General features: G+C 39.8%; 2 non-coding genes across 2 annotated transcripts; both read right to left on the minus strand.

Moving 5' to 3' along the window:
- Positions 1-501: 501 nt before the first annotated feature.
- On the minus strand, positions 502-605 carry LOC148546460 (small nucleolar RNA R71). The gene has a single exon (XR_015901095.1). It is a non-coding gene; the product is annotated as a small nucleolar RNA R71 (small nucleolar RNA).
- A 14,716-nt stretch (positions 606-15,321) lies between these two features.
- On the minus strand, positions 15,322-15,429 carry LOC148546461 (small nucleolar RNA R71). The gene has a single exon (XR_015900652.1). It is a non-coding gene; the product is annotated as a small nucleolar RNA R71 (small nucleolar RNA).
- Between the last annotated feature and the right edge of the window lie 3,155 nt (positions 15,430-18,584).

Here is an 18,584-nt window from a genome sequence, read left to right on the forward strand (position 1 = left end):
TGATCCAGAACCTGAAAGGACTCTAAAGAGGAAGCTAAGAGAAGCTAAGACACAACACTCTGGAAAGGACCTGACAGAATTTTTCGAAAAAGAAGAAGAGATGGCCGAACCCAACAACAATGGTGGAGATGCAAGGAAGATGCTTGGTGACTTTATTGCACCCTCTTTTGACTTCTGTGGAAGGAGCATCTCAATTCCTGCAATTGGAGAAAACAACTTTGAGCTTAAGCCTCAATTAGTTTCTCTGATGCAGCAGAATTGTAAGTTTCATGGACTTCCATTGGAAGATCCTCATCAGTTCTTAGCTGAATTTTTGCAAATTTGTGACACTGTTAAAACCAATGGGGTTAATCTTGAGGTCTACGACTTATGCTTTTCTCTTTTGCTGTAAGAGACAGAGCTAGGACATGGTTGGACTCACAACCTAAAGATAGCCTGAACTCTTAGAAAAAGTTGGTCAATTCCTTCTTGGCCAAATTCTTTCCACCTCAGAAGTTGAGCAAGCTTAGAGTGAAAGTCTAAACCTTTAGACAGAAGGAAGGTGAATCCCTCTATGAAGCTTGGAAAAGATACAAGCAATTGATCAGAAGGTGTCCTTCTAACATGTTTTCAGAATGGAGTATCATATGTATATTCTATGATGGTCTATCTGAATTGCCTAAGATGTCATTGGACCACTCTGCTGGAGGATCTCTTCATCTGAAGAAGACGCCTGCAGAAGCCCAGGAACTCATTGAAATGGTTGCAAATAACCAGTTCATGTACACTTTTGAAAGGAATCCTGTGAATAATGGGACAACTCAGAAGAAAGAAGTTCTTGAGATTGACACTCTGAATGTAATATTGGCTCAGAACAAAATATTGACTCAGCAAGTCAATATGATTTCTCAGAGTCTGCCTGGTATGCAAGCTGCAACAGGCAGTACTAAGGAAGCTTCCTCTGAAGAAGAAGCCTATGACCCTGAGAACCCTGGAATGGAAGAAGTGAATTACATGGGAGAATCCTATGGAAACACCTATAATCCTTCATGGAGGAATTATCCAAATCTCTCATGGAAGGATCAATAGAAGCCTAATCAAGGCTTTAATAATAATAATGGTAGGAGAAATAGGTTTGGCAATAGCAAACCTTTTCCATCATCTTCTCAGCAACAGACAGAGAATTCTAAGCAAAGCCACTCTGACTTAGCAACTGTAGTCTCTGATCTATCTAAGACCACTCTCAGTTTTATGACGGAAGCAAGGTCCTCCATTAGAAATTTGGAGGCACAAGTGGGTCAGCTGAGTAAAAGAGTTATTGAATTCCCTCCTAGTACTCTCCCAAGCAATACAGAAGAGAATCCAAAAAGAGAGTGCAAGGCCATAAATATAACCAACATGGCCGAACCTGGAGAGGAAGAAAAGGCAGTGATTTCCAATGAGGAAGACCTCAATGGACGTCTACTGGCCTCCAAGGAGTTCCCTAATGAGGAACCCAAGGAATCTGAGGCTCATATAGAGACCATAGAGATTCCACTGAACTTACTGTTGCCATTCATGAGCTCTGATGAGTATTCTTCCGCTGAAGAGGATGAAGATATTACTGAAGAGCAAGTTGCTCAATATCTGAGAGCAATCATGAAGCTGAATGCTAAGTTATTTGGTAATGAGACTTGGGAGGATGAACCTCCATTGCTCATCAAGGAACTGAATGATCTGGTTTAACTGAAATTACTTCAGAAGAAACAAGATCCTGGAAAGTTCTTAATACCTTGTACCATAGGCACCATAACCTTTGAGAAGGCTCTGCGTGACCTTGGGTCAAGTATAAACCTCATGCCCCTCTCTGTGATGGAGAAACTAGGGATCTTTGAGGTGCAAGCTACAAGAATCTCACTAGAGATGACAGACAATTCAAGGAAACAGGCTTATGGACTTGTAGAGGATGTCTTGGTGAAGGTTGAAGGCCTGTACATCCCTGCTGATTTTATAATCCTAGATACTGGGAAAGAAGAGAATAAATCCATCATCCTTGGAAGACCTTTCCTAGCCACAGCAAGAGCTGTGATTGATGTGGACAAAGGAGAGTTAGTCCTTCAATTGAATGAGGACTACCTTGTCTTTAAGGCTCAAGGATCTTCTTCTGTAACCATGGAGAGGAAGCATGAAAAGCTTCTCTCAATACAGAGTCAAACAGAGCCCCCACACTCAACTTCTAATTTTGGTGTTGGGAGGCCAACATTAAGCTCTAAATCTCTGTGAAGCTCTCTAAGAGCTCACTGTCAAGCTATTGACATTAAAAAAGCGCTTGTTGGGAGACAATCCAATGTTATTTAATTATATTTATTTGTGTTTCCTTTGTTATTTTATGTTTTTCTTAGGTTGATGATCATGTGAAGTCACAAAAATAACAAAAAAAAAAAAAATAAAAAACAGAATGAAAAACAGCATTAAAAACAGCACACCCTGGAGGACAGACTTACTGGCGTTTAAACGCCAGTAAGGATAGCAGAATGGGCGTTTAACGCCCAGCCTGGCAGCATTTTGGGCGTTAAATGCCAGAATGGGCAACACTCTGGGCGTTTAACGCCAGAAAGGGCTGTCTGGCATCTGGCTGGCCTTAAACACCAGAAATGGGCATTTGGCTGGCGTTTAACGCCAGGAATGGGCAGCAGAGTGGCGTTTAACGCCAGGAAAGGTAGCAGAGCTGGCATTAAATGCCAGAATTGGCACAGAATGGGCGTTTGAATGCCAGAATGGTGCAGGGACTCAAATTCCTTGACACCTCAGGATCTGTGGATCCCACAGGATCCTCACCTACCCCACATCTTTTTCTCTCCTCTTCACACCTTTCCATAACACTCTTCCCCAAATACCCTTGACCAATCCCATCATTAACTCTTCCCCAAATACCCTTCACCTATCAAATCCTACCCTCTTCTCCATATTCTCTTCACCACTCTAATTCATCCATCATTAAACCCCACCTACCTCACCATTCAAATTCAAACCATTTCCCTCCCAAAACCCAACCCCTCATACACTGCTACCCTCTCTTTCTTACCCTATAAATACCCCTCCTTACAACCTTCAATTTCACACTTCATACACACTTAACCCCCCTTGGCCGAACCTTCTCCTCACCTCCATCTCCCCTACTTCTTCTTCTTCTACTCCTTTCTTTCTCCTTTTGCTCGAGGACGAGCAAATCTTCTAAGTTTGGTGTGGAAAAAGCTAAAGCTTTTTGTTTTCCATAACTACTAATGGCACCTAAGGCCAGAGAAACCTCTAGAAAGAGGAAAGGAAAGACAATTGCTTCCACCTCCGAGTCATGGGAGATGGAAAGATTCATCTCAAAGGTCTATCAAGACTACTTCTATGAAGTTGTGGCCAAGAAAAAGGTGATCCCTGAGGTCCCCTTCAAGTTCAAAAAGAGTGAATATCTGGAGATCCGACATGAAGTTCGAAGAAGAGGTTGGAAAATCCTCACCAACCCCATTCAACAAGTCGGGATCTTAATGGTTCAAGAGTTCTATGCCAATGCATAGATCACTAAGAACCATGACCAAAGTGTGAACTCGAACCCAAAGAATTGGCTCACAATGGTTTGGGGGAATTACTTGGATTTTAGTCCGGAAAATGTGAGGTTAGCATTCAATTTGCCAATGATGCAAGGAGATCCTCACCCTTTCACTAGAAGGGTCAACTTTGATCAAAGGTTGGACCAAGTCCTTAGGGACATTTTTGTGGAAGGCGCTCAATGGAAGAGAGATTCAAGAGGCAAGCCAGTTCAACTAAGAAGGCTTGACCTCAAGCCCGTGTCTAGGGGATGGTTGGAGTTCATCCAACGCTCTATCATTCCTACTAGCAACCGGTCTGAAGTTACTATAGACCGGGCTATCATGATCCATAGTATCATGAATGGAGAGGAAGTAGAAGTTTATGAGATCATATCCCTAGAACTCTACAAGGTGGCGGACAAGTCTTCTACTTTGGCAAGGTTAGACTTCCCTCATCTCATTTGTCACCGATGCAATTCAGCTGGAATTGTCATAGAGGAAGATATCCTTATTAAAGAGGACAAGCCCATCACTAAGAAAAGGATGGAGCAAACAAGAGAGCCCACTCATGGACCTCAACAAGAGCATGAGGAAGTTCCTCATCTAGAAATTCCTGAGATGCCTCAAGGGATGCATTTTCCTCCACAAAACTATTGGGAGCAAATCAACACCTCCCTAGGAGTATTGAGTTCCAACATGGGACAACTAAGGATGGAGCACCAAGAGCATTCCATCCTCCTCCATGAAATTAGAGAAGACCAAAGAGCCATGAGGGAGGAGCAACAAAGGCAAGGAAGAGAAATAGAGGAGCTCAAGCACTCCATAAGATCTTCAAGAGGAAGAACTAGCCACCATCACTAAGGTGGACCCGTTCTTTAATTTTCTTGTTCTTATTTTTTCTGTTTTTTCAAAAAAATGGCAAAAAAATAAAGGAAAAAAAATAGAGAAAGAGAAAGAAAAAGCAAGCAAAAAAAGCCAATAGCCCTTTAAACCAAAAGACAAGGGTAAAATAAAAAGGATCCAAGGCTTTTAGTATTAATGGATAGGAAGGCCCACAGGAATAAAATCCTGGCCTAAGTGGCTAAATCAAGCTATCCCTAACCATGTGCTTATGGCGTGAAGGTGTCAAGTGAAAAGCTTGAGACTGAGTGGTTAAAATCGTGATCCAAAATAGAAAGAGTGTGCTTAAGAGCTCTGGACACCTCTAACTGGGGACTCTAGCAAAGCTGAGTCACAATCTGAAAAGGTTCACCCAGTTATGTGTCTGTGGCATTTATGTATCCGGTGGTAATACTGAAAAAAAATGCTTAGGGTCACGACCAAGACTCATAAAGTAGCTGTGTTCAAGAATCAACATACTGAAATAGGAGAATCAATAATACTATCTGAATTCTGAGTTCTTATAGATGCCAATCATTCTGAACTTCAAAGGATAAAGTGAGATGCCAAAACTGTTCAGAAGCAAAAAGGCTACAACTTCCGCTCATCTAATTGAAGCTAATCTTCATTGATAAGTTTGGAGTTCATTGTATATTCTCTTCTTTTTATCCTATTTTGTTTTTAGTTGCTTGGGGACAAGCAACAATTTAAGTTTGGTGTTGTGATGAGCGGATAATTTATACCCTTTTTGGCATTATTTTTACATAGTTTTTAGTATGTTTTAATTACTTTTTATTATATTTTTATTAGTTTTTATTCAAAAATCACATTTCTGGACTTTACTATGAGTTTGTGTGTTTTTCTGTGATTTCAGGTATTTTTTGGATGAAATTTAAGGACCTGAGCAAAAATCTGATTCAGAGGCTGAAAAAGGACTGTAGATGCTGTTGGATTCTAACCTCCCTTTACTCAAAGTGGATTTTCTGGAGTTACAGAAGCCCAATTGGCGCGCTCTCAATTGTGTTGGAAAGTAGACATCCTGAGCTTTCCAGCAATATATAATAGACTATAATTTTCCCGAGATTTGATGGCCCAAACTGACGTTCAAAGACAGCCTAAAATATCTTGGCGTAAAATGCCCAAACTGGCACTAAAGTTGGCGTTTAACTCCAGGAACAGCCTATGCACGAAAAAGCTTCAATGCTCAGCCCAAGCACATACCAAGTGGGCCCCGAAAGTGGATTTCTGTACTATCTGCACTTAGTTACTCATTTTCTATAAACCTAGGTTACTAGTTTATTATAAAAACTACTTTAAGCCTTTTGACAAGCTTTAAGTCGGAGGGATCTTTGGAACGTTTAGTCCTTAGACAATGGGGGCTGGCCTCACGGCCATGCCTAGACCTTTTTCACTTATGTATTTTCTATGGTGGAGTTTTTACACCCCATAGATTAAGGTGTGGAGCTCTGTTGTTTATCATGAATTAATGCAATTACTACTGTTTTTCCTCCAATTCACGCCTACTTTCTCTCCAAGATATACTCTTGTTCTTAATTCAGTTAAGTCAGAATGAAGGAGGGACCCGTGACAATCACCTAATCTTCGTTACTCGCTTAGCCAAGATCGTGTGCCTGACAACCACAAAGCGATCTACATGATGTTCAACGTAGTCATTGGACGACAGCTGGAGTATACTCTCTTGGATATCTAATACACGGACTAAGTTCGTGAGATTAGTATCTTCGTGGTATAGGCTAGAACCATTGGCAGCATTCCTGAGATCCAGAAAGTCTAAACCTTGTCTGTGGTATTTTGAGTAGGATCTGGGAAGGGATGACTGTGACGAGCTTCAAACCTGCGAATGTTGGGCGCAGTGACAGTGTGCAAAAGGATAAGGGTCCTATTCCGACGCTAGTGGGAACCGACAGATGATTAGCCATGCAGTGACAGTGCATATGGATTTGTTTTCATCTGAGAGGATCATACAGCTTGCCATGGAAGGAGGCCCGCATGGTTGGAAGAAGGCAATAGGAAAGCAGAAGTTCAGAAGCAACAAAGCATCTCTAGACGCTTATCTGAAATTTCCACCAATGAATTACATAAGTATCTCTATTTTATTTTATATTTTATTTATATTTTAATTGTCAAAACCTCATAACCATTTGGATCTGCCTGACTGAGATTTACAAGGATGACTGATAAACCCATATTTTATGATGTATTTTGTGCTTAATTTGAGTGATTTATTCAGTCCTTCACCCACTTATTCATATTAATTGCATGGTTTTACTTTCCCTTCATTATTATATGATGTATGTGAAAAACATGTTTCCTATGCCTTAAAATTAATTATTTTAATTACCTTTATTTCCATTTGATGTCGTGATTAGTGTGTTGAGTAGTTTCAGATCTTTTAAGGCATGAATGACTTAAAGGATGGAAAGGAAACATACAAAAATGGAAGGAAAGCACAAAACGGAGTTTCTGAAGAAACTGGCATCCACGCGATCGCATGAGCGACGCGGACGCATGCCAAGCGCAAAGAAGCGGCGACGCGGCCGCATGACTGACGCGACCGCGTGGCAAGAAAAGCTCCGAATGACGCGACCGCGTGACCCACGCGGATGCGTGACAGAGGCCACGCACCAGAAATTGCAGAAAACGCTTTCAGCGATTTCTGAAGCCTTTTTGGCCCAAATCCAAGTCCAGAAAGCATAGACCAGAGGTTATGAAGTGAGGGAATGCATCCATTCAGAGGGAGAGACCACTTTAGTTTAGTTTTCATGATTTAGATTTAGTTTAGAGAGAGATTCTCTCTCTCTTTAGGATTAGGATTTAGGACTTCTCTCTTTAGGAGTAACTCTCGATCCCAGATTTTAATATTCCTTTAATTTAAGCTTCCCTTTTACTTTTATTCATTGCTTTAGTTGCTTGTTTGCTTTTATAATTGAATTTATGAATACTCCCATGTTACAGATTACTATTTTGAATTAATGTTATTTGAGGTATTTCAGTTTAATATCGCTTTCTTTTATTTATGTTACTGTCATTCCTAATCTGAAGGCATTTTTATTTCGATAGATTTATTTTTTCCCCTTTTGGTCTTGGTTAAGAAATCAGTAACTCAGGAGCTATCAAACTCAAACATGCTTGACAATTGTTATCTTTGTTAATTTGAGCTTCAATAATTCCAATCTTTTCTTAGGAAATAAATAGGATTCGAAGATCAATTAATTAATCCCTTGACCTTCCTTTACTTTAGCAAAGGTTAACAAAGTGGAATTAAGATTCAATTATCATCATCTTTGATAAGGATAGCTAGGATAGGACCTCTAATTTCTCATACCTTGCCAAAAGCTTATTTACAGTCATTTATTTAATTTACTTGCTATTTAAATTACTTGTTCTTCATTTACTTTATTTGTCATTTAAATCACTTTCTTCTCATCCTCTAAACCCCGATTTACAATCTTTATAGCCAATAATAAGAACATACTTCCCTACAGTTCCTTAAGAAGACGACCCGAGGTTTGAATACTTCGGTTAACAATTTAAAAAGGGGTTTGTTACTTGTGACACCCAAAACGTTTGTACGAAGGGATTTCTGTTGGTTTAGAAAATATATCTACAACGCGACTATTTTTATAAAATTCTTTACTGGTAAAAATCACGATCGTCAAAATGGCGCTGTTGCCGGGGAACTGCAATCGTGTGCCTTATTATTGGTTATTGTAAATATTTTTCTTTTTACTTGTTTAGTTGTCTTTCTTTTTCCCCTCTTTATTTCTTTTAGCTACTATGAATTCTCACCCCTTTCGCTTTGAGTTTGGTTCTAATGTTGTTGAAAGGAATGAAAGTTATAACATGAACATGCATCAAGGTCAGAGCAATCAAAGATGGATGGAGCCAAGAGGATCTGATCAACCCTCTAGGCAACAACACCCTCCAAGATATCATGGACAAAGACCGTTTAACAATGCATACCAAGCAAATAGATATGGTGGACAACCTTGTATTTACCAACAAGTCCCACCCTGTGCTTATAGGCCATCCTCTCAACCAAGGTAGAGAAAATCGAGATTTTACGTGAAATCGAAAAAGTAAATAAAAAACGTAAAACGTAAAATCTTAACAAGATTTAAATCGTAAAATCGTCAGACTTAGTACAAATTTCGTAAAATCGATAAACTCATTTAAAATCGTAATATCGGAAGATTTTAAGAGTTAAATCGAGATTCTAGCTACTATGCTCTCAACGCAACTTTATACCACCACACTCACAAGCTCCTTTTCACCATTCACCACCGTATGATCCTCATCTCCCCCAGTTCCAATCCAGTCACTCCCGAACACCACCACTTCCCCCTATGCCGTATCCAAGTCTATCACCCCGAGAATCAGAAGTTCGCCTCAAGGAAACAGTAAATCAACTTCAAACAACCCTTCATCAACTAGAGCAGGCAGTAAAGCAATTAGCTTCTAGACGTTCGAGCGTTCAAGGACCAACCACTGCCCCATGTGGACAATCTAATGAAGAGCGTAGCATGAAGGAGATACTAGAAATGCCAGTGGACAAGACAGAGAATGAGTTCGTATTAGAACAAGTAGAAGAAGCTGTCATTGTACAAGTGAATACGAAGATGATGCGGAGGTAGATTTCTCTCAACCTTCAATCTATGACTCGAGTGATGAGGAAGACATAGAAGACTTTGACCAGGGTGATGATGCATTTGAAGACCCTTGCAAAGAAGTGGAGGAATTCATAGAAGATTACCAGGGAGCAGAGCTTACAGAACCACTGGAAACACCTATCCCAAGGCCATTACCACCTAATACAAGCTTCAAGTGGGTACAATCCTTAACCTTTAACTTTACTTTTTCACTTGAATATGGTTTAGTTGAAACAGATGGCCAGCTTAGAGCTCTCTGCGGCTTTAAGAGTAAGAGGAAAATGGCTCGTGCTCAGAGCTGGTGCACAAGGTTCAATAAGGTTCCACGCTTCAACTTGAAGTGCACGGATTGGTATCATGTTCAATCGAATGGATCACGGAAAACGTTTGGTTACCATGGTGAGAATTTACTTTCTAAACCGCCCGGATGGAAACATGTAGGTCAAGACGGAGGCGGATCTAATAACAAGGCTTGGGATCCTGGAATCTATTCTGACATTCGTCACCCCGGGAGCCTGACAATCTGTTTAAAGCTGTTCAGAAGCTTTACATGCCTAGTTTGGGACCCCGGAGGCTATTGGCATTCCAAGCATTGGTGGAGATTTCTGGATGAATTTAAACACAAGCCACCATAATAGGAAGCCCTTCCAATATCCAACTTAAGGACTTTAACTAAAAGTGCTAGGTGGGAGACAACCCACCATGGTATGATCGTTCCTTTTACACTTTTAATTTTATTTAGTTGTTTTTTTTTAGTTTTATTTTATTTTATTAAACCTGGGATCATGCATAGAATTCACATTAATCATTGCATTCTGCATTTTTCATGCGTAAAAAAAAGGGGTGCGCAATGCGACGGCATCACCTATGCGATCGCGTCAAATGGCGAACTACACTTTCCACGCGACCGCGTCATCCACGCGGCTGCGTCACCTGGAGATCGGCGTAAACATCCAACATCTAGAAAGTTAGGCTGGAATCGTGCGGCCATTGTGCGTTTCGCACAAATGGCCCACGCGATCGCGTCACCCATGCGATCGCGTTACTCGCACAATACCAATCCCACGCGACCGCGTCAGCGACGCGACCGCGTCGCATGGATTGCACGAACACCCCAAAGGAGACAGAGAGTTACGCTGAAACGACACTGGATTTGTGCGTTTAGCACAAATTCCAGCGACGCGATCGCATGCCCCATGCGATCGCGTTATTTACTCTTTTTGCCCTCCGCGCGATCGCATCATCCACGCGATCGCGTCAACCACCTTTTTCGCTCCAACTACGCGATCGCGTGCCCCACGCGGCCGCGTGGATTCAAATTATAACCCCCCAGGTCACGCGAAACCCTATTCTCGCGCCCCCCTGAACCCCACCCCCTTCCTTCTCTCCTTCTCCAAACCACAACCACCACCCAGCCACCACCGCGCCACCACCCAGACGCTACCGACCACCCAGACGCTGCCGCCACCCACCCCCTCCTTCCCCCTTCTTTCTTCCTCTTTCTTCTTTCTCCCTCCTCCTCCGCCACTGCTCCCCTCCGCGCCACCACCCACCGCCGCCAACCGTCCCAACCGCAACCCCCCTTCCACCAGCAACACCACTCCTTTCCCCCCTCCCTTCCGCTACCCCCATTACCCTCTCTTCCCCCCTGCCCCGAACAGCCGAGCCGCCGTGCGCACCACCGCCAGCTGCCGTGCCCACCACCGGACGCCACCATCATCACCACCCCCAGCCACCTTTCTGTCTATTCTCATTATTCGGCCTTCCAGGTTCCGCAACACGCAATCCCTTTTATCCGTTCGTAGTTTATTCTTATTTTTCCGTTTATGTTCATGTTTAGGCTAGTTAGATATGCATGTTGTAGTGGATTTTAGGTTGTTAGGTAGCCTAGGTTGTGGTTAGTGGATTTAGGTCTGTTTATTTACACTATTCTTGTTTCTGTTTTATCAAATTTGCAAATCTGCCGTTGCTGTGATCTTGTTCATATGCTGTATTTCTTGTATATTGTTACTCTTTACACTGAATTTTCATGTTTATATTCATTATATGTAACTGTAGCTTGATTTTTTTAATTCATATGAACTGTTTGATTGCTGTTTATTTTCCAAAAAAATCCAATTTTAGCCGGAATGCTGCCCAAATTTTTATAAATCTTTTTTACTTTCATTCTTGTTTTGATTTTGGAATCTTGAACTCTGTTTTCCTCTGCTTTAACCAAACCATTCATGAATGCCAGGGCATGCATTCTTATCCTCTTTGATTTCCTGGTTCCTAAACTGCAATTTTGATATTTGATTCCTATTTTTGCTTTCTTTATCTCTATTTGAATCATCATCAAACTGTCTTACTTGTTTGAATATGAGTTACCTATAGCTTCTACCTGTGATTACTTGTTACTTGGACTATTTTCATTATGCCTCTTACTTTAACCCATTTTTCACTAACTTACTAATTTTAACTCTAACCAACCTAACTGATGAGCGGATAATTTATACGCTTTTTAGCATTATTTTTAGTATGTTTTTAGTAGGATCTAGTTACTTTTAGGGATGTTTTTATTTGTTTTTATGTTAAATTCACATTTCTGGACTTTACTATGAGTTTGTGTATTTTTCTGTGATTTTAGGTATTTTCTGGCTGAAATTGAGGGACTTGAGCAAAAATCAGATTCAGAGGTTGAAGAAGGACTGCTGATGCTGTTGGATTCTGACCTCCCTGCACTCAAAGTGGATTTTCTGGAGCTACAAAACTCCAAATGGCCTGCTCTCAATGGCGTTGGAAAGTAGACATCCAGGGCTTTCCAGAAATATATAATAGTCTATACTTTTCCCGAGTTTAGATGACGCAAAAGGGCGTTGAACGCCAGTTCTACGCTGCAGTCTGGAGTTAAACGCCAGAAACACGTCACGAACCAGAGTTGAACACCAAAAACACGTTACAACTTGGCGTTCAACTCCAAAAGAAGCCTCTGCACGTGTAAACTTCAAGCTCAGCCCAAGCACACACTAAGTGGGCCCCGGAAGTGGATTTATGCAACAATTACTTACTTCTATAAACGCTAGTAACTAGTTTTTATAAATAGGACTTATTACTTTTGAGTTTTCATCTTCGGATCATCTTGGGACGTCTAGTTCTTAGATCATGGAGGGCTGGCCATTCGGCCATGCCTGGACTTTATCACTTATGTATTTTCAACGGTAGAGTTTCTACACACCATAGATTAAGGTGTGGAGCTCTGCTGTTCCTCATGAATTAATACAAAGCACTACTGTTTTTCTATTCAATTCAACTTATTCCACTTCTAAGATATCCATTCACACTTCAACATGAATGTGATGATCGTGACAGTCATCATCATTCCCTATGAACACGTGCCTGACAACCACTTCCGTTCTACCTTAGATTGAATGAGTATCTCTTGGATTCCTTAATCAGAATCTTCGTGGTATAAGTTAGAACCCATGGATGGCCATTCCTGAGATCCGAAAAGTCTAAACCTTGTCTGTGGTATTCCGAGTAGGATCTGGGAAGGGATGGCTGTGACGAGCTTCAAACTCACGAGTGCTGGGCGTAGTGACAGACGCAAAAGGATCAATGGATCCTATTCCAGTATGATCGAGAACCGACAGATTATTAGCCATGCAGTGACAGCGGATTGGACCATTTTCACTGAGAGGACAGGATGTAGCCATTGACAACGGTGATGCCTAACATACAGCTTGCCATAGAAAGGAGTAGGACTGATTGGATGAAGACAGCAGGAAAACAGAGGTTCAGAGGAACGAAAGCATCTCTATACGCTTATTTGAAATTCTCACCAATGAATTACATAAGTATCCCTATCCTATTTTATGTTTTATTTACTATTATTATTCAAAAACTCCATAACCATTTAATATCCGCCTGACTAAGATTTACAAGATGACCATAGCTTGCTTCATACCAACAATCTCTGTGGGATCGACCCTTACTCACGTAAGGTTTTATTACTTGGACGACCCAGTGCACTTGCTGGTTAGTTGTATCGAAGTTGTGACAAATTATGAATTAAGATTAGAGCACCAAGTCTTTGGAGCCATTACCAGGGATCACAATTTCGTGCACCAAGTTTTTGGCGCCGTTGCCAGGAATTGTTCGAGTTTGGACAACTGACGGTCCATCTTGTTTCTCAGATTAGGTAATTTTCTTTTTGTTTTATTTTCAAAAAATTTTCAAAAATCTTTCAAAAATTTCTCATCTGTTTTCGAAAATTATTCTAAATTTTTAAGAATGAATTCTAGTGTTTCATGAAGCATGTTGAAGCCTGGTTGGCTGTAAAGCCATGTCTAATTCTTTTGGACTGTGGCTTCCAACCATCAGCATAGAGGCAAGTTAATTGGAATATCAATTGTTGCATGCCTGATTTATATCCTAAAGCTGGCTGGCTATTAAGCTATGCCCAACCCTTGGATTGGAGTTTTAGGCCAACATTGAAAGATTCCTGGGATTCTTATTAAAAATTTTGAATTTCTTATTTTCTTTTTTCCTATATGTTTTTTGAAAAAACTTAAAAGAAAATACAAAAAAAATCATAAAATCATAAAATCAAAAATATTTTGTGTTTCTTGTTTGAGTCTTGAGTCAATTTCAAGTTTGGTGTCAATTGCATTTTTTCTAAAAATTTATGCATTTTTCGAAAATTCATGCATTCATAATGTTCTTCATGATCTTCAAGTTGTTCTTGGTAAGTCTTCTTGTTTGATCTTTAAATTTTCTTGTTTTGTGTCTTTTCTTGTTTTTCATATGCATTTTTTGTTTGTTAGAGTCCAAGCATTAAAGATTTCTAAGTTTGGTGTCTTGCATGTTTTCTTTGCATCAAATTTTTTTCAAAAATATGTTATTGATTTCATCATGATCTTCAAAGTGTTCTTGGTGTTCATCTTGACATTCATAGTGTTCTTGCATGCATCATGTGTTTTGATTCATAATTTTCATGTTGTGAGTCATTTTTTTTGTTTTTCTCTTTCATCATTAAAAATTCAAAAATAAAAAAAAATATCTTTCCTTTTTTCTCTCATAAATTTCGAAAATTTGGATTGACTTTTTCAAAAAATTTTAAAATTCAATTGTTTCTTATGAGTCAAATCAAATTTTCAATTTAAAAATCTTATCTTTTCAAAATCTTTTTCAAAAATCAAATCTTTTTCATTTTTCTTATTCATTTTCAAAAATTAAAAAAATCTTTTAAAAATATCTTTTCTAACTTCTTATCTTCTTATCTTTTCAAAATTGATTTTCAAATCTTTTTCAACTAACTAATTGACTTTTTGTTTGTTTCTTATCTTTTTCAAAACCACTTAACTACTCTTTCCTCTCTAATTTTCGAAAATACCTCCCTCTTTTTAAAAAATTCTTTTTAATTAATTAATTGTTTCAATTTTTAATTTTAATTTTAATTTTATCTTAATTTTCGAAAATCATTAACTCTTTTTCAAAAATTATTTTCGAAAACTGCTCTCTCTCATCTTCTTCTATTTATTTAATTCATTCACTAACACATCCCCTCATCTCAAATTACCGCTCCTATCCTCACCCTTGTGTTTGGATTATCTATCCTTCTCCACTCCTATTCCCTTTCTCCTTCTACTAACAACAAGGAACCTCTTTACTGTGACATAGAGGATTCCTCTTCTTTTCTTGTTCTCTTCTCTTTCTTATGAGCAGGAACAAAGAAAAAGGCATTCTTGTTGAAGCTGATCCAGAACCTGAAAGGACTCTGAAGAGGAAACTAAGAGAAGCTAAATTACAACAATCCAGAGACAAACCTTACTGAAAAATTCGAACAAGAAAAGGAGATGGCAGCCGAACCTAACAACAATAATGCAAGGAGGATGCTTGGTGACTTTACTGCACCTAATTCCAATTTACATGAAAGAAGCATCTCCATTCCTGCCATTGGAGCAAACAATTTTGAGCTAAAACCTCAATTAGTTTCTCTGATGCAGCAGAACTATAAGTTTCATGGACTTTCATCTGAAGATCCTTTTCAGTTCTTAACTGAATTCTTGCAGATCTGTGATACTATTAAGACTAATAGAGTAGATCCTGAAGTCTATAGGCTCATGCTTTTCCCATTTGCTGTAAGAGACAGAGTTAGAATATGGTTGGATTCTCAACCTAAAGATAGTCTGAACTCTTGGGATAAGCTGGTCACGACTTTCTTAGCCAAGTTCTTTCCTCCTCAAAAGTTGAGTAAGCTTAGAGTGGATGTTCAAACCTTCAGACAGAAAGAAGGTGAATCCCTCTATGAAGCTTGGGAGAGATACAAGCAACTGACCAAAAAGTGTCCTTCTGACATGCTTTCAGAATGGACCATTCTGGATATATTCTATGATGGTCTGTCTGAATTAGCTAAGATGTCATTGGATACTTCTGCAGGTGGATCCATTTACCTAAAGAAAACGCCTGCAGAAGCTCAAAAACTCATTGACATGGTTGCTAATAACCAGTTCATGTACACTTCTGAGAGGAATCCTGTGAGTAATGGGACGCCTCAGAAGAAGGGAGTTCTTGAAATTGATACTTTGAATGTCATATTGGTTCAGAATAAAATATTGACTCAGCAAGTCAATATGATTTCCCAGAGTCTGAATGGAATGCAAGCAGCATCCAACAGTACTCAAGAGGCATCTTCTAAAGAAGAAGCTTATGATCCTGAGAAACCTGCAATAGCAGAGGTGAATTACATGGGTGAACCATATGGAAACACCTATAACCCCCCATGGAGAAATCACCCAAATCTCTCATGGAAGGACCAACAAAAGCCTCAACAAGGCTTTACTAATGGTAGAAGAAATAGGTTTAACAATAGTAAACCTTTCCCATCATCCACTCAGCAACAGACAGAGAATTCTGAGCAGAATCCATCTAACTTAGCAAATTTAGTCTCTGATCTATCTAAGGCCACTCTAAGTTTCATGAATGAAACAAGGTCCTCTATTAGAAATTTGGAGGCACAAGTGGGCCAGCTGAGTAAGAAGATCACTAAAACCCCTCCTAGTACTCTCCCAAGCAATACAGAAGAAAATCCAAAAGGAGAGTGCAAGGCCATTGAATTGATCACCATGGCCGAACCTACAAGGGAGGGAGAAGACATGAATCCCAGTGAGGAAGACCTCCTGGGACGTCCAGTGACCAAGAAGGAGTTTCCCTCTGAGGAACCAAAGGACTCTGAGGCTCATCTAGAGACCATAGAGATTCCATTAAACCTCCTTATGCCATTCGTGAGCTCTGATGAGTATTCTTCTTCTGAAGAGAATGAAGATGTTACTAAAGAGCAAGTTGCCAAGTACCTTGGTGCTATCATGAAGCTGAATGTCAAATTATTTGGTAATGAGACTTGGGAAGATGAACCTCCCTTGCTCACCAATGAACTAAATGCATTGGATCAACTGAGATTGCCTAAGAAGAAACAGGATCCTGGGAAGTTCTTAATACCTTGTACCATAGGCACCATGACCTTTGAGAAGGCTCTATGTGACCTTGGGTCAAGAATAAACCTCATGCCACTCTCTGTAATGGAGAAACTGGGAATCTTTGAGGTACAAGCTGCTAGAATCTCATTAGAGATGGCAGACAATTCCAGAAAATAGGCTTATGGACAAGTAGAGGACGTGTTAGTAAAGGTTGAAGGCCTTTACATCCCTGCTGATTTTATAACCCTGGATACTGGGAAGGATGAGGATGAATCCATCATTCTTGGAAGACCCTTCCTAGCCACAGCAAGAGCTGTGATTGATGTAGACAGAGGAGAATTGATCCTTCAACTGAATGAGGACAACCTTGTGTTTAAAACTCAAGAATCTCCTTCTGTAACAATGGAGAGGAAGCATAGAAAGCTTCTCTCGGTACAGAGTCAACTAAAGCCCCCACAGTCAAACTCTAAGTTTGGTGTTGGGAGGCCTCAGCCAAACTCTAAGTTTGGTGTTGAACTCCCATATCCAAACTCTAAGTTTGGTGTTGGAAGTCTATAAAATTGACCTGATCACCTGTGTGGCTCCATGAAAGCCCACTGTCAAGCTATTGACATTAAAGAAGCGCTTGTTGGGAGGCAACCTAATTTTTATTTATCTAATTTTATTTTTATTTTATTGTTCATTCATGTTTTATTAGGTTCATGATCCTGTGGAGTCACAAAATAAATACAAAAATTAAAAACAGAATAAAAAATAGCAGAAAAAAAATCACACCCTGGAGGAAGGACTTACTAGCGTTTAAACGCCAGTAAGGAGCATCTGGCTGGCGTTCAACGCCAGAACAGAGCATGGAGCTGGCGCTGAACGCCAGAAACAAGCATAAAGCTGGCGTTCAACGCCAGAAATATGCTACATATGGGCGTTGAACGCCCAGAACAAGCATCACTTCGGCGTCTAAACGCCAGAAATGCATGCAAAGGAATTTTACATGCCTAATTGGTGCAGGGATGTAAATCCTTGACACCTCAGGATCTGTGGACCCTACAGGATCCCCACATACTTCCACTCACGGCCAGAGAAACCTCTAGAAAGAGGAAAGAGAAGACAAAAGCTTCCACCTCCGAGTCATAGGAGATAGAGAGATTCATCTCAAGGGTCTATAGCTCAGTGGTAGAACATTTGACTGCAAATCAAGAGATCCCTGAGATACCTCAGGGGATATATTTTCCTTCACACAATTATTGGAAGCAACTAAGGGTGGAATATCAAGAGCACTCCATCACCCTTCATGAAATTAGAGAAGATCAAAGAGCAATGAGGGAGGAGCAACAAAGACAAAGAAGAGACATAGAAGAGCTCAAGGACATCATTGGTTCCTCAAGAAGGAAACGCCACCATCACTAAGGTGGACTCATTCCTTGTTCTTAAATTTTCTGTTTTTCATTTTCTTATGTTAAATATTTATCTATGTTTGTGTCTTTATTACATGATCATTAGTGTCTAAGTGTCTATGCTTTAAAGTAGTGAATATGAATCCATCACCTCTCTTAAGTGAAAAATGTTTTAAAAACAAAAGAACAAGAAGTACATGGTTTCGAATTCATCTTTGAAACTAGTTTAATTATTTTGATGTGGTGGCAACACTTTTTGTTTTCTGAATGTATGCTTGAACAGTGCATATGCCTTTTGAAGTTGTTGTTTAAGAATGTTAAATATGTTGGCTCTTGAAAGAATGATGAACAGGAGAAATGTTATTTGATAATCTAAAAAATCATAAAAATAATTCTTGAAGCAAGAAAAAGCAGTGAATACAAAAGCTTGCAGAAAAAAAAAACAGAAAAATGGCAAAAAAAATAGAAAGAAAAAGAAAAAGCAAGCAGAAAAAGCCAAAAGCTCTTAAAACCAAAAGGCAAGAGCAAAAAGCCAATAGCCCTTAAAACCAAAAGGCAAGAGTAATAAAAAGGATCCCAAGGCTTTGAGCATCAGTGGATAGGAGGGCCTAAAGGAATAAAATCCTGGCCTAAGCGGCTAAACCAAGCTGT

The sequence above is a fragment of the Arachis ipaensis genome, chromosome B9 (assembly GCF_059453495.1).
Source record: "Arachis ipaensis isolate K30076 ecotype BB chromosome B9, ASM5945349v1, whole genome shotgun sequence".
Taxonomy (NCBI): domain Eukaryota; kingdom Viridiplantae; phylum Streptophyta; class Magnoliopsida; order Fabales; family Fabaceae; genus Arachis; species Arachis ipaensis.